Source organism: Diadema antillarum, unplaced genomic scaffold, assembly GCF_040938485.1.
Source record: "Diadema antillarum isolate AM-2024a unplaced genomic scaffold, OU_Dant_1.0 seq00001319_RagTag, whole genome shotgun sequence".
NCBI classification, from domain to species: domain Eukaryota; kingdom Metazoa; phylum Echinodermata; class Echinoidea; order Diadematoida; family Diadematidae; genus Diadema; species Diadema antillarum.
The window spans coordinates 126184-138266 of NW_027272091.1; the positions used below are offsets into that span (position 1 = coordinate 126184).

Below are 12083 nucleotides of genomic sequence, written 5' to 3' on the forward strand. Positions count from 1 at the left end.
GCAGTGACATGATGAATTTTGAACAAAATAATTCCCAGGGTCTGAAATTCTGACATTGTTTTGTCAAATAGTCCAAAGTTGACAAGGCTATTATTACTGGGTTTGTTTTTTTTTCATCATTCGTCACGCTCTGTACAAATGCATGTATTTGTAACATCAAGGAGGTACTACCGGCTTGTCTATCATACCTCCTCGACTTGATGGATACATTTGTACAGAAGGTGACAAGTGATTAAAGATATTGTCAACATAATTGACGTCTATTTATATTTTTTGAGAAAAGTTATGGCAGCACTCACCCATCTGCTGTCAAATCAACAAAAGGTGAGACCACCTTATCGACGAACGAGCCGAATCCTATCGTGACGTCATTTGACAGTTCTCTCAACGTGGCACCTTTGGCACAAAAACATCAGCAACGCCAAGTATTGAAGAATATAATGCCACAATGACACAAGGAAAAGAATCGTTTTCTTATACTTTTGTTGGAATCGTCTAAAATTGATTCTATAATCGTCATGACACAATAAAGGTATATATGGGATTGTTCGGGTTAGAGATTTTAATTGTCAGAGATTTGCAGAATAGTGGACGTCACCGTGGCAAGGTTTGAGAAATGCTGATAATCTTTGTCCTTGATGGTTATCATATTATTATTCATCAAAACGTAAAATCGATAAGAAGATACAAAAGAGCAAAATTAATAGCTTCATAGTAGATTCAACACCATTCTACACCAGTTCCAAGTAAGAGTTCCACAACGTTCTTATTCTATTGCAACTAATTGACAAATTGCTCTACATCGACGTTCATGATATTTACAGTAAATTTACTGTTCAATGATATTACTGTTAGATATTTTCCTATATATAAGGAAATTAGTCAATCAGTTGCAATATCAACAAATGACCCAAGAAATACAAGAATAATGAAAATTCATGTTCTATCTTTGATAAAAGCTATTACATTTTGTTTACTTGCTTGAGATCTGATTTGTTCCTCTCTTTTTTTTCTTTAAGAAAAAAAGTGCTTCACATTTAAGTCGATACTTAACCTGTTCCCGCGTATTTTCACTCTTCTATACTCAGTTGTTATTCCATCCTTTTATGAAAAAAGGAATGCAGAGATCAATTCAAATTAAATCAAACAAGATCAATCAAACTTGAATATGGTGTAGAATTGTTTTATTCCTCTGTCAAGTCCCATAAACCACACTTGAATAATGAAAAAAGGAATACCCACATACTTGCAACAGATATACAGAAAGTATAAGGGCGCAATTTCTCACCTATATCATCACTTAGAGTGTTCAGGTTAGCAAGGTCATCCTGAAATGAAGTGCTGGCATCTACCAGGTAGTAGAAATCCAGCGGGGAAGATTCGGCATGACGTACGGACAGCTCAAGCCTCGCCGTTGCACCTGCCATAGTTGCAACGACAAGAATATAATATCTTATTAAACGTACACTGTGACGCGTTAACACCTCATATAACTACTAGCATCTTAGCAGCGTTTGGAGACACTGTGGCTCTATCAAAATCAGTATAGGCCCTACTCTTTTACTTATGCCCAAACGTGCTGTTAGACTTATCACGAGTTCTTAGTACCTAAAGCAATCACTTAATACTTGTGCCACGACTAGGTCTCAAGCTCAAAATCATCAATTTACGCATAATAATCATACATAAGGAAAACAACAACATTTACTAAAATGTGTATGCATAAATACACTTAGAACCAGCTGCTAGGTCCATATAATGTTAAAAGAGTTCGATCTGAACCTTGGGGTTATGAACCTTTAGTGAATACCGAACTTTGGTAAATAACGAGACATATTTCTTTTTCGGATTGACGAACCTTCGAAATAGCAAACGTGCAACCTATACTCCGAGGTCGTCACCCTTTACGTAAGCACAATGCTCATTGCTGATACTCAGTATAGTCTCCTCCAGTTGTACCTCGAAAATTGTGACTCAATTAATGTGTACACGTATACCACCCTAGATGATTGATGAGTAAGTTTAGTTATCGCTGATTTTGTCATATTATGATAGCTGAATTGTCATCGATCCTTACACTTTTTATGTGTAAAGTGGACAAACAAAACAAACTAAGCCGAACTGAACTAAACACACACACACACACGCACACACACACACACACACACACACACAGCAACCGAACAATATTAATAATTTTTCTTAAATCTGCAATGGTGAAAATAATGCATGAAACCTATTTTTTTCCTTTCAATGTTCAACACAGTCATTTTAGATTCCCTGGACGAATCCTGACTGACATTTCTAAATTGGGTGCCTTCAGGCAGAAGCCATACGTCCATGCCATTAAAGGAGACCTCCGGATGATTTTCAGATTTTTACATTTGAACAACTATAAATTAGTTAATTAAATTAGTTAATGCATGTATGATACCGCAAAATGTTGCTGAGACGAGGGTACCTCAAGCAGATCATAATCATGTTACTATAAGCCTTGATATCGGGGTCGTGCTCTTGCTCGGACCACTTTCACTTTTCATTTTCGAAAAGTCAAAAGTCAAAAGTAAACCTCTGGAACGTTATGCAAACATTTGTACAAGCGTTATTTCTGTGGTATTGATTGTAGGTACAATTTTCAATAGAATCAATAAAAAGGTTGCCTTCGAATATATTACATGAAAATTAAGAAGGCAAGAAAGGTGGGAAAAAACACAAAAGATGAAGAAAACCTTGATGATGAAGAGCCTATAATTCGTGCAGACGCCGACGAAGACGTGCAACATTAAATTTGACTTTAAGGACGCGTGGAATTTTCGTACAATGTTATCATTCGTCAGGCAGGAGGCACGCAGCCAAATGGCAGTCTTAATTGTTATCAGTCCGTTTACGGACTGTTCACCAAAATTTAATCCGTGAACAACACCGAAACATCGCCTTCACCTTTCCTCAGCCTCAGATTCACTTCCTGGGGAGTGATCTGCACAAGATCGTCTGGAAAGGGAGAAGACCTGTCCGTTAAGGGTAGACTCTGAGGGGAGAGAACGCGAAATCTGTCATTCATTAATCTATAGATCATTGCACCAAAGTTCGTGTAAAACTAAATAAATTGATGTACGGATGCATACATTAACTGATAAATAATAATCATGTAGATACAATTAGAATCGGTACACTTTTTTAAATCGATAGCTAAATGAATTGACACGCGACGGCATACACATAGGCATAAAAAGGAATTTACATATTGTAAATAAGTCCATTTAAGAATGCAAACGCAATAATTCTTAAGTAAGCAGAGTGATGTAATGAAAATAAGAATTGTACGTGACAGTCTCTTAAAAGCAAATGTGACAACTATCAAAATAGATGATTGCCAATGTGTCATACGCAAATAAAAATAAATAAAACTGCAGAAAAGGATGCTAATTTACGGGTGCTATTGCAAATTGTTCTTTAAAAAATGTAGAAGTGGGCTCTACTATATAAGGTCTTGGTCATATCTTGCTCTAGAGCTTCTACATAAAATGAACTCTGACGATGCTATGAAAAGCACAGACCTCAAATCTGCCCTAAAAAAAAAACCCGGGAGTAATACTCGAAGATTTCGCAAAAGAGTCTCGTTTTATATCGGGCGCCATTGCCCCCTGGACTCAACTGTGTACGAGCACTCACGCCTCTCTGTGGTCATCCCACAGGCTCGACGCCCAAATGAGTCATACGGCCCACAAGCTCGAAATTGAAAAAAAAAAATGTCCGGAAGTCGTACACCCACAAGCTGTATAAGTAAAGCCGTGGTCACAACTCGCCGTACTTGCAAGTGCGTGCTGTCTACTCGCAAAAACGTGGGCAAAATTTGAGGATCCGTACGTAGTAAGTACCGCCTCAGTTCGGATTTTGGAGCACGCAGACACGCCGTAGCACTTTTAGGACATGAGGAACTTTCGCTGCGTTCGGGCTACGGATTCACTCTAAGTGCGGGCAACGCACGTGCCCTCTACAGCGAACGTGCGTACAACGCACTGACTCCGTGCGTCTTTTAACATTTTCCCACCGTCACTTGCTCGACGGACGGCGCACGTAGCTCGTTCGTGTTGAGCACGTAACAAGTGCGCAGCCCGTGCTTATTCGACACTTCCCTGAGTTCAACTGCTCAATAGAGCACGCAGACCGTACCGAACTTGCCAAATAAGCACCTGCTCCGCACTTAAAACGCAAGTTGTGCGCAGTGATTTCTGCAATGCTCATCACGAGCCGAGCCGACGGAAGAGTATCATCATTTCGTCTCCAAGATGTCCTGATGTTGGCAATTATATATTCATACTGTTTTATTTCACCTACCGGGCAGAAATGCCCTGTAAGGATTATGGGATCGAAAAAATCGCATACACAGAAAAAAATTATTGTTATATCACTAGAAAGGGCTTTCAAAACTCTTTCGAAGTTATTATATTATATATCAACAATGTATACATAAATAAATACTGTATATACACTTGCATCATATTTTGCGGCATATAAGACACAGTCAAAAACTCTTTGAAGAAGCAAAGCATAATACATAGAAATCTTGAGCTCTGAGTGGTCAGTACATAAAGTGACCAGGTTATTGGAGTTTTGAAAAAAAAAATACATTTAAGAGCTGCACAAGCGTGGTTAAAAGGCATTGACCATCATTGTGTATGTAGAACAGTGATAAAATCAGTACCATTCTCTGAAATTGAGAATGTGTATATTTTGAAATTAAGCAAGGAAGAAATTTCTATGACAGTATTACCTTATATAGGGCCTTAATTGCAAACGTGACACCTTCCGACTCAGATAAAACTGCAAAACCATAGGCCTACATTCATTGTTCTAGTAATATGCTGATAAATCTATGCTGATAAATCTAGCTCAAAAATGCCTCCATGGCTGAAATGCCACCACCTCTGAAACTGGGTATAAAGATAGTAGACTTCATGACAGCAAATCATATGCATCTCACCCCCAGTGCCAATGTGTTAGGATGTTTCAACCAAAATAATGTTATACAATGTCACTGTATACCTGATATTCATAGTAGCCTATTAACCTACATCAGGTACACAATGCTATTTTATACGTGATGTAACCTATGTCCTATACCTGATACAGTATAGCCTATTAACCCTTTCTCTGTCAGTGAGTCAAATATGCACACATTTCACATATTTCATTTAGTTCATTTATATCAATCTCATTTTCTTTCAACAAAATATAAAAACCTATAGACATGAAATGAATATGACACGCAGAAGGTTAAACTACCATTTAACGTATGGAGAAGACGTATGATTATACATCTGAAGAACCTCGGAAGGTGGTCCCATAATTAGGCCTACCCCTAGCATCTGACGGGGAAAAATCATCGCACTTGCACGCACTTACAACATGCGACAGAGTAAGGATACCGTGCGTGAGCAGCACGTGTAATTACAGCCTCCGCAAGAGAACGTGGCAATCGCACGCAGATTGTAAGTTGTAAGCACGTACAACTCACTTACCACGTTCACAACGTACGATGCACGTAACCCCTCATGGCCAGGCGTGGCGTGCGGGCCACGTACTTACACCCTGCGCAACCGTGCGAATGTCGTGCGTTGACGTTCTTCCTCCCTGCGCTAGTCACTCCCTCCCCACGTTTTTAGAAAAAAACGTGAATGCCGTGGCCTCCGCCAAGAACGTACGGACGAAAAGCACGCACGGCGAGTTGTGACCAGGGCTTAAATAAGACTCCTGAGTTCGACACTAGACGAAACGGTCCCACGAGCTCAACACTATACGCAGGGCTCGACACGGTGGCCCGGTGGCCCGGGACCACCAAAAATGAAATTTTTTGAAATTTTTTGAAATAAAATTTCAAAAAAGGACAATTTGGTGGCCCGCTTCGGGCCACCAATTTTTTTTTTTTTTGAAAGTATGTCAATAAATTTGTAACTTTTTGCCCCGGAAATTAGCAGTTAAATTTGTTTAAAGGATGGATAAAAAGGACTAAATGAATGCCTGAAAGTGAGTGTTGCGACTTTGTTGAGATTTATTTATGAGTAGATTATGTCCAACTTCCAGTTCTTACTATGATAAGACTTAAATATTTGACTCATTAAAAAAACAGGACTTTTAATGTGTTTTATTGTTGTTGTTTTTTCGGGCCACCAAACTTTTCTCTCGGGCCACCAAAACTTTAAAATTGAGGATTTTGGTGGCCCCATCGGGCCACCAAACTAAAAAGTTAGTGTGGAGCCCTGCTATACGTATAGTAAGCCCTGTGATGTAATAATGATAATAATATGAAATATTTATATAGCGCTTAATATAATACGTTTCGAAGCGCTTTACAATAATCAAAACAAACAAACAAACATAAATCAGCTTCGAATACAAATAATCAACTATACATAATCATCAGTTCTGTTCTAAAAATAAATGGGTTTTAAATTTCTTTTTGAAACTGCCATTTGAGGTGGAGGACTGAATGTAATGTCAAGCTCGACCTTTTCTTTTTAGAGTCCAGTCATTGCCAGTTCATGGGCCTTATCTTCCTACTGCCTAGTTCCAGGAATGTATGTGTCGTGGGCCTATAGTAGTTGATATCGAGCTCGTAATCCTTCTTTACTCAGTGTCTGGCTCGTGGGTTCTATGACTCGTGGGCTGTGTGACTCGTGACTGTCGAGCTCGTGATGAGAACCCACCACCATCTACTACAGTACCTTGCGAATTTCCACTCTTGTCGCCTCTGGTCCATGTCCACCACGACAACCGGTCAAACTGAGGTTTTCACTCGTGTCGCAGCGGTGCCCATGGAATTCCTTTTTTAATGACAACCAATGAAACAAAGCTATGGAATAAAAGAACAGTCGCTTTTCATGGATAATACAGAGCGAAACTGAATTGAACCACCGAATGCTGCACAATTTTACCTGCAAAGCGAGACCGTGGTAAACCTTATTTAGACTTTAAGAAGCGCACAATGAAAAATTTCTTCGTAACTATACCAGCATGCATGGTTATAAAGGGAAGAGTTTTTAAAATCGTAATTATCGTAACTGCTTCGTAATTGTGACCATGCATCACACACAGCCCCATACAGTTTTTGATGATATGTAGTCAACTTAAAGAGATGTTCCCAGTCCATCATAACAAATCAAATTTTATTGGAATATTACTTTTCTGCAAGGGAGTTTAAGGTTAATGGTCTATTCAAATTCAGCATGGGCCATCCTTTATTGCGTGCGAAAAAGGACTTTTGACTACGTGGAAAACGATGTGATTATCAGATGAAACAAAAAAACACTAACGGTCTTTCTTTTTATCACCAGGTCAAATCGTAAAAACGACTACTTATTGTAGGCCTATTCATACAGTTCTATCATTCATTCATTCATTCATTCATTTTCCATTTTCCATTTTTTTCCTTTTTTTTTCATTTATATGGAGTTCCCATATTTTTACTCATACATGTACTCACATACTTCATGTTTGGTGAGCAGACAAATTGATATAGGGAAAAAACAACTGTCAAAACACTAACCTATGATAAATGCTAAGCTTGTAGTCTTTTATTGTTTATGATTATTTCCAGGCCCACTATAAACTCAACCAATGCTACGTTTGGTGTGGTTTTGTGATGCAGGATCACTTAAAAAACACATGAAAAAAAAACCTCAAGGATTGTCAAGAGGTGAAGATGATTTTCCAATGGCTGCATCATCCCCCATTCTAATGAATTCAACAAACAGATTTCATCTTGACATGCAATCACAATATGCGGGTACTTACAACCCCCTCTCAACCACCTCCACTAAGTTATAAATGCTACATTATTACAACTCTATATAATCGTAATATTCATCTCATAATGTCAAGAGATGTGAATGATAGTGTATACAGGTCTAGGAAACTAGCAATGAGTAAGATACTGACACCATCGCCCCAGATACGGTTGTAGCCAATATCACTGATATTGTGAAAACATGCGCAATTTACAAACTCCTCGATCAGCGCTCTTATATCTCGTATTTCGATTTCAGTGAAACTTCCATCATTCAGCGCGTTTTGTTTTGTTTTATTTAAATGTAATTACATATTTTCTGTAGATTACCCGGCACGTTATCCTAATTTTCCTTTGGATATACGACATAAACCAGACTTCATATCGTCAGTTCTTCCCGTACAAACAGAAATTTCCCATTTTTGTTGCAATTGTTTGATCTCTATTTGCATGTTTAAGATTGTAATGTGTGGAACACAAGCCCAAATCTCCATTTGTGGAACACAAATCGTGATTGAACACTTGAAACATGAAAATGATATAGATAATTATATACAACTCTGCATACACCCTTAGTGAGACAGTTTACGGAAATTGTGTAGCCTATACTGCGCGTTGTCAGCAGTAGGCTAAAGCAGGAATTGAATGATGGGATAATAGAATGTATAACGTGGCGGAAACACAAACTTCTCTACTTAAGGTCTTGTGTCCACTTACTGTAGTAGGTAATCATATTACCATTTTTTTTTGTCTCCCCATAAGAAGAGAACATCTAAATCGATGTATATATATGGTGTTTCACTTTAGCAGAAGGTGAAATACATTGCCATCACTATACTCACATGATCAGTGCACCATACACACTGCAGGTCTGTTTGGATGCATTCTGCGCAAGTTTTAGCCTGCAAACACAGAGTGGTGTTGAATGGCTGGTCTGTGGTAAGATATATGTAAGCATAAAAGTATGAGATATCTACGAACTAGGAAAGCCAGAACCTTCACAAAGGAAATATAGGGACTCTAAAGTCAAATCATAGTACTGTGCTAATGGGCCTATATCATTAAAAGACAAAAACAACAACAATAACAAGATCTTATATCCGGATCATTAAATACTACTGACCTATTAATTTCTTTTACTATCCAACGGACTTATTCTGGTCTTGCAACTGATTGACAAATTGCCCTGCATCGACGTAAATTTCATGAATTTGAATTATCCTGGTCTGGTTTGAATTAAAATGTCAGCAAAATCCATGCACAATTTTTCAAGTATAGTATTACTTATAGTATTAGTAGTATTACTAATAAAGACACACCTCCTTTAGTTCGTGTGTCTTTAACAATGACACTTACTCTTGAACAGTGCAACTTATACAACTTCTTACTAAATTTTATTGGTCTCTTTACGGATTCACTCTGAATTAAAGTCAATTGTCAGATTCCAAAATTGTCAGATTAAAGTCAACTGTCAGATTCCAATGTCAATTAGGGTATGTAGGCCCTATATAAATATGTGCACATATTTTAATATGCCAATTCTCTTTGATTCTAATTATACGTCATTGTACATAAACAAGCCACTTATTCTTATGTTATTTTGTTCAATTGCAGCAGTTTTAACATGATTCTCCTTATTGAACTGTGATTGATCGATTTGCCATGTGAGCATATGTCCCATGATATCAAATGTCTATTTTGTATGGTAAACTTAAAGGGGGATATGGTGGTAGATAAAAAAAATATTGATGTGGAGTAACAGACTTCCGATTTGTGCAGCTAGTTCATTTCCGTTGTATACAGCTAAGGATCAAGAGTTCATTTCTGGGAAATTTCCGGGTTACATTTCTGACCTTTGAAGAATTTTAAAAACATAATCATGAGCCCACAAAATGTCAAAGTCTGTGATTGTCATCCAACGATGACGGCACTGAAATTTAAACTTTTGAACGAATTGTACGATTTTCCTCAAACTTCACTGTTATATTCTATTGATATTGGAGCATTTGATACTCAATCCATAGTAATGAATAACAGATGATAATGTCTGGGGTTACATTCATTTAGTAGATCTCGCCAGAGTACTGAATAGTCAAGATACCGTACACACAAGTAATAACCGGTTTCACGCATAGAGCTTGTGAACGATCGCGACCAGAACTTGGACAACACCCCACTCAGTGCTGCCGTCTATAGGTCTCTTAACATACGTTCACACGAGTGTGTTAAAAACGAATTGAGTACTATCATATACATTGTAAGGCTCGACACTAACATGTTTCTCCGGTGGCCTGTTCGGGCAACTAAAATCTTCGAATCAAAAATTTTGATGGCTGGTAAAAGGAAAGTAGTGGCCCCAAATAAAAGGAAACATAAGATTTCATTTTGAATTTCAGCTGCCCGATCGGGCCATCAAAAGTCAGTTTGTTTTTGTTTGGTGGCCGGACATCAATTTTTAGTGGCCCCGGGCCACCGAGCCACCACTAATGTCGAGCCGTACATCATGGTATAGGTCTAACCACGCATGGAGGTGTACCTCCCAGCTCTAGAACTTACTAGTATGTATTCTTAAATACGGGCGGCAGAACGTTTTTAATGTAGAGGTTCTGGCTCGGAGAAAAAAAAAAGCGGGGGGGGGGAGGAATCAAGGGTGGAGCTCATTTATTCAAGTGTCAGTCCTCTCCCCCGCGCCTCCTTCACTCCCTCAACCCCGCCCTATCCCATCCCCTTTGAAAGTAATAGAAATCTCAAAAGTCTTTTTTTTTTTTTTTGGGGGGGGGGGGGTTGTACTTTTTTTAGAGCCTTAGGTGTGTATGTCACGTAGTGCCTTCAGTCGCCCCTGTAAAAGAGCCAGTCCTACTGGAAACTATAGTGCTACAGATACTGTCATGATTTCCCTTTAAATAGTACATTATACTCACCTTGGCCAGAACAGCATGAAAGGGTGATAGTAACCAAGAACAACGCACCCGTAGCTATGCGAGTTCTCGCCTCGATTGTCCGAGCCATGTCACCTGGTATGACAGTGCGTTATGATTACAGTAGACGTGTAATAGCACGATTGTCCACAAAGAAAGACTGGCATCAGATCACTGTGGCTGAAGTTTTCTACCAAAATGTGGTTGTTCAGTCGGAAACGCGCCGTTTATTTGACCTACTGCAACATGATACATGCCGAGAAAGGTATACACCTGCTTCTGTTATTACTATTTCTACTCAAGGTGAATTATGTCTGTGAGGAAGCATGGATAAACCTTGGACAAGGTATATCGCGCGGAAGGGCGGAAATTCGTCGAGCTTCCGATGCTGGTTTATCATGCTTCAGTTTATATGCCAGTATGATAGATTGAATCATATCCCATTTTCTTCTTCAAAACAAAAACAATTCAGGAATCCACCTAGTGCAATAAACGGACAAGGAACAATCACACACACACACACACACACACACACACACACACACACACACGAGCGCGCACGCACTTACACACACATACACACACAATAATTATACAATATTAGATTACAGCGTAATACCATATAACATAATGATATATTGAATGTGACATGATTATCATATGATATGATTTCATAAATAATCTATGATATTATGATGGAAATGAGATATTAGATGATACATATCACACACTCCTAAAGCCAGGTTCAAGGATTAAGGGACGTCTTAGAGGTACACCAAATAGAAATCATGATTTGATTACACTGTACTCTGCAAATACAGAATAATATTTCTTCAAGATCAGGTCAGTAAGTAATGTCTCTACACTATGATCAGGGCGATATGCTGATTGGTGGTTATCAAAAAAAAAAAATCATTCTCCTGCACAAGTAGTCTCGTAGGCGTTAGAAGGAAACATGTTCCGTGACTTTGCTAACAAAAAGCAGGTCTAAATTAAATTGGTCGATTATTGTATAACATATTCTTATCTAAAGGAGGTCTCTAGGGTTGTGAATATCACTGCTGTTTTCAATTCGTTTGGCACAACACCTGCTGTAAAACTGGCAGAGGCCGTCATTGATACACACTTTTTAAACAGATCTACACAAAAAAGGTCGAATACACATGGCTTATTTAGAGACTTCATAATTATATTCTCTCAGTTGCAGTGGCCGGATAAAATGAGTCTAATAAACATTGAAGTAGTTGCAACTTCAGCTTCAGTTTTAACCTTACAGACGCATGGTGAGGACAAGCGAATATTCGCTCTTATCCAAGAAAACCTGATAAAACTGGTCAGCCAATTCTTTGTCTATAACACTTTTTTTTTTCTTTTTGGTT

At 38.5% G+C, this 12083-nt stretch overlaps 1 long non-coding RNA gene across 1 annotated transcript; it reads right to left on the reverse strand.

Annotated features, from left to right (window-relative positions):
• Positions 1 to 1328: 1328 nt before the first annotated feature.
• LOC139708200 (uncharacterized) lies at positions 1329 to 6775 on the reverse strand. The gene is made up of 3 exons (XR_011709328.1): positions 6726 to 6775; positions 2941 to 3028; positions 1329 to 1420 (listed from the first exon to the last, which is right to left on the reverse strand). It is a non-coding gene; the product is annotated as an uncharacterized lncRNA (long non-coding RNA).
• Positions 6776 to 12083: the final 5308 nt, after the last annotated feature.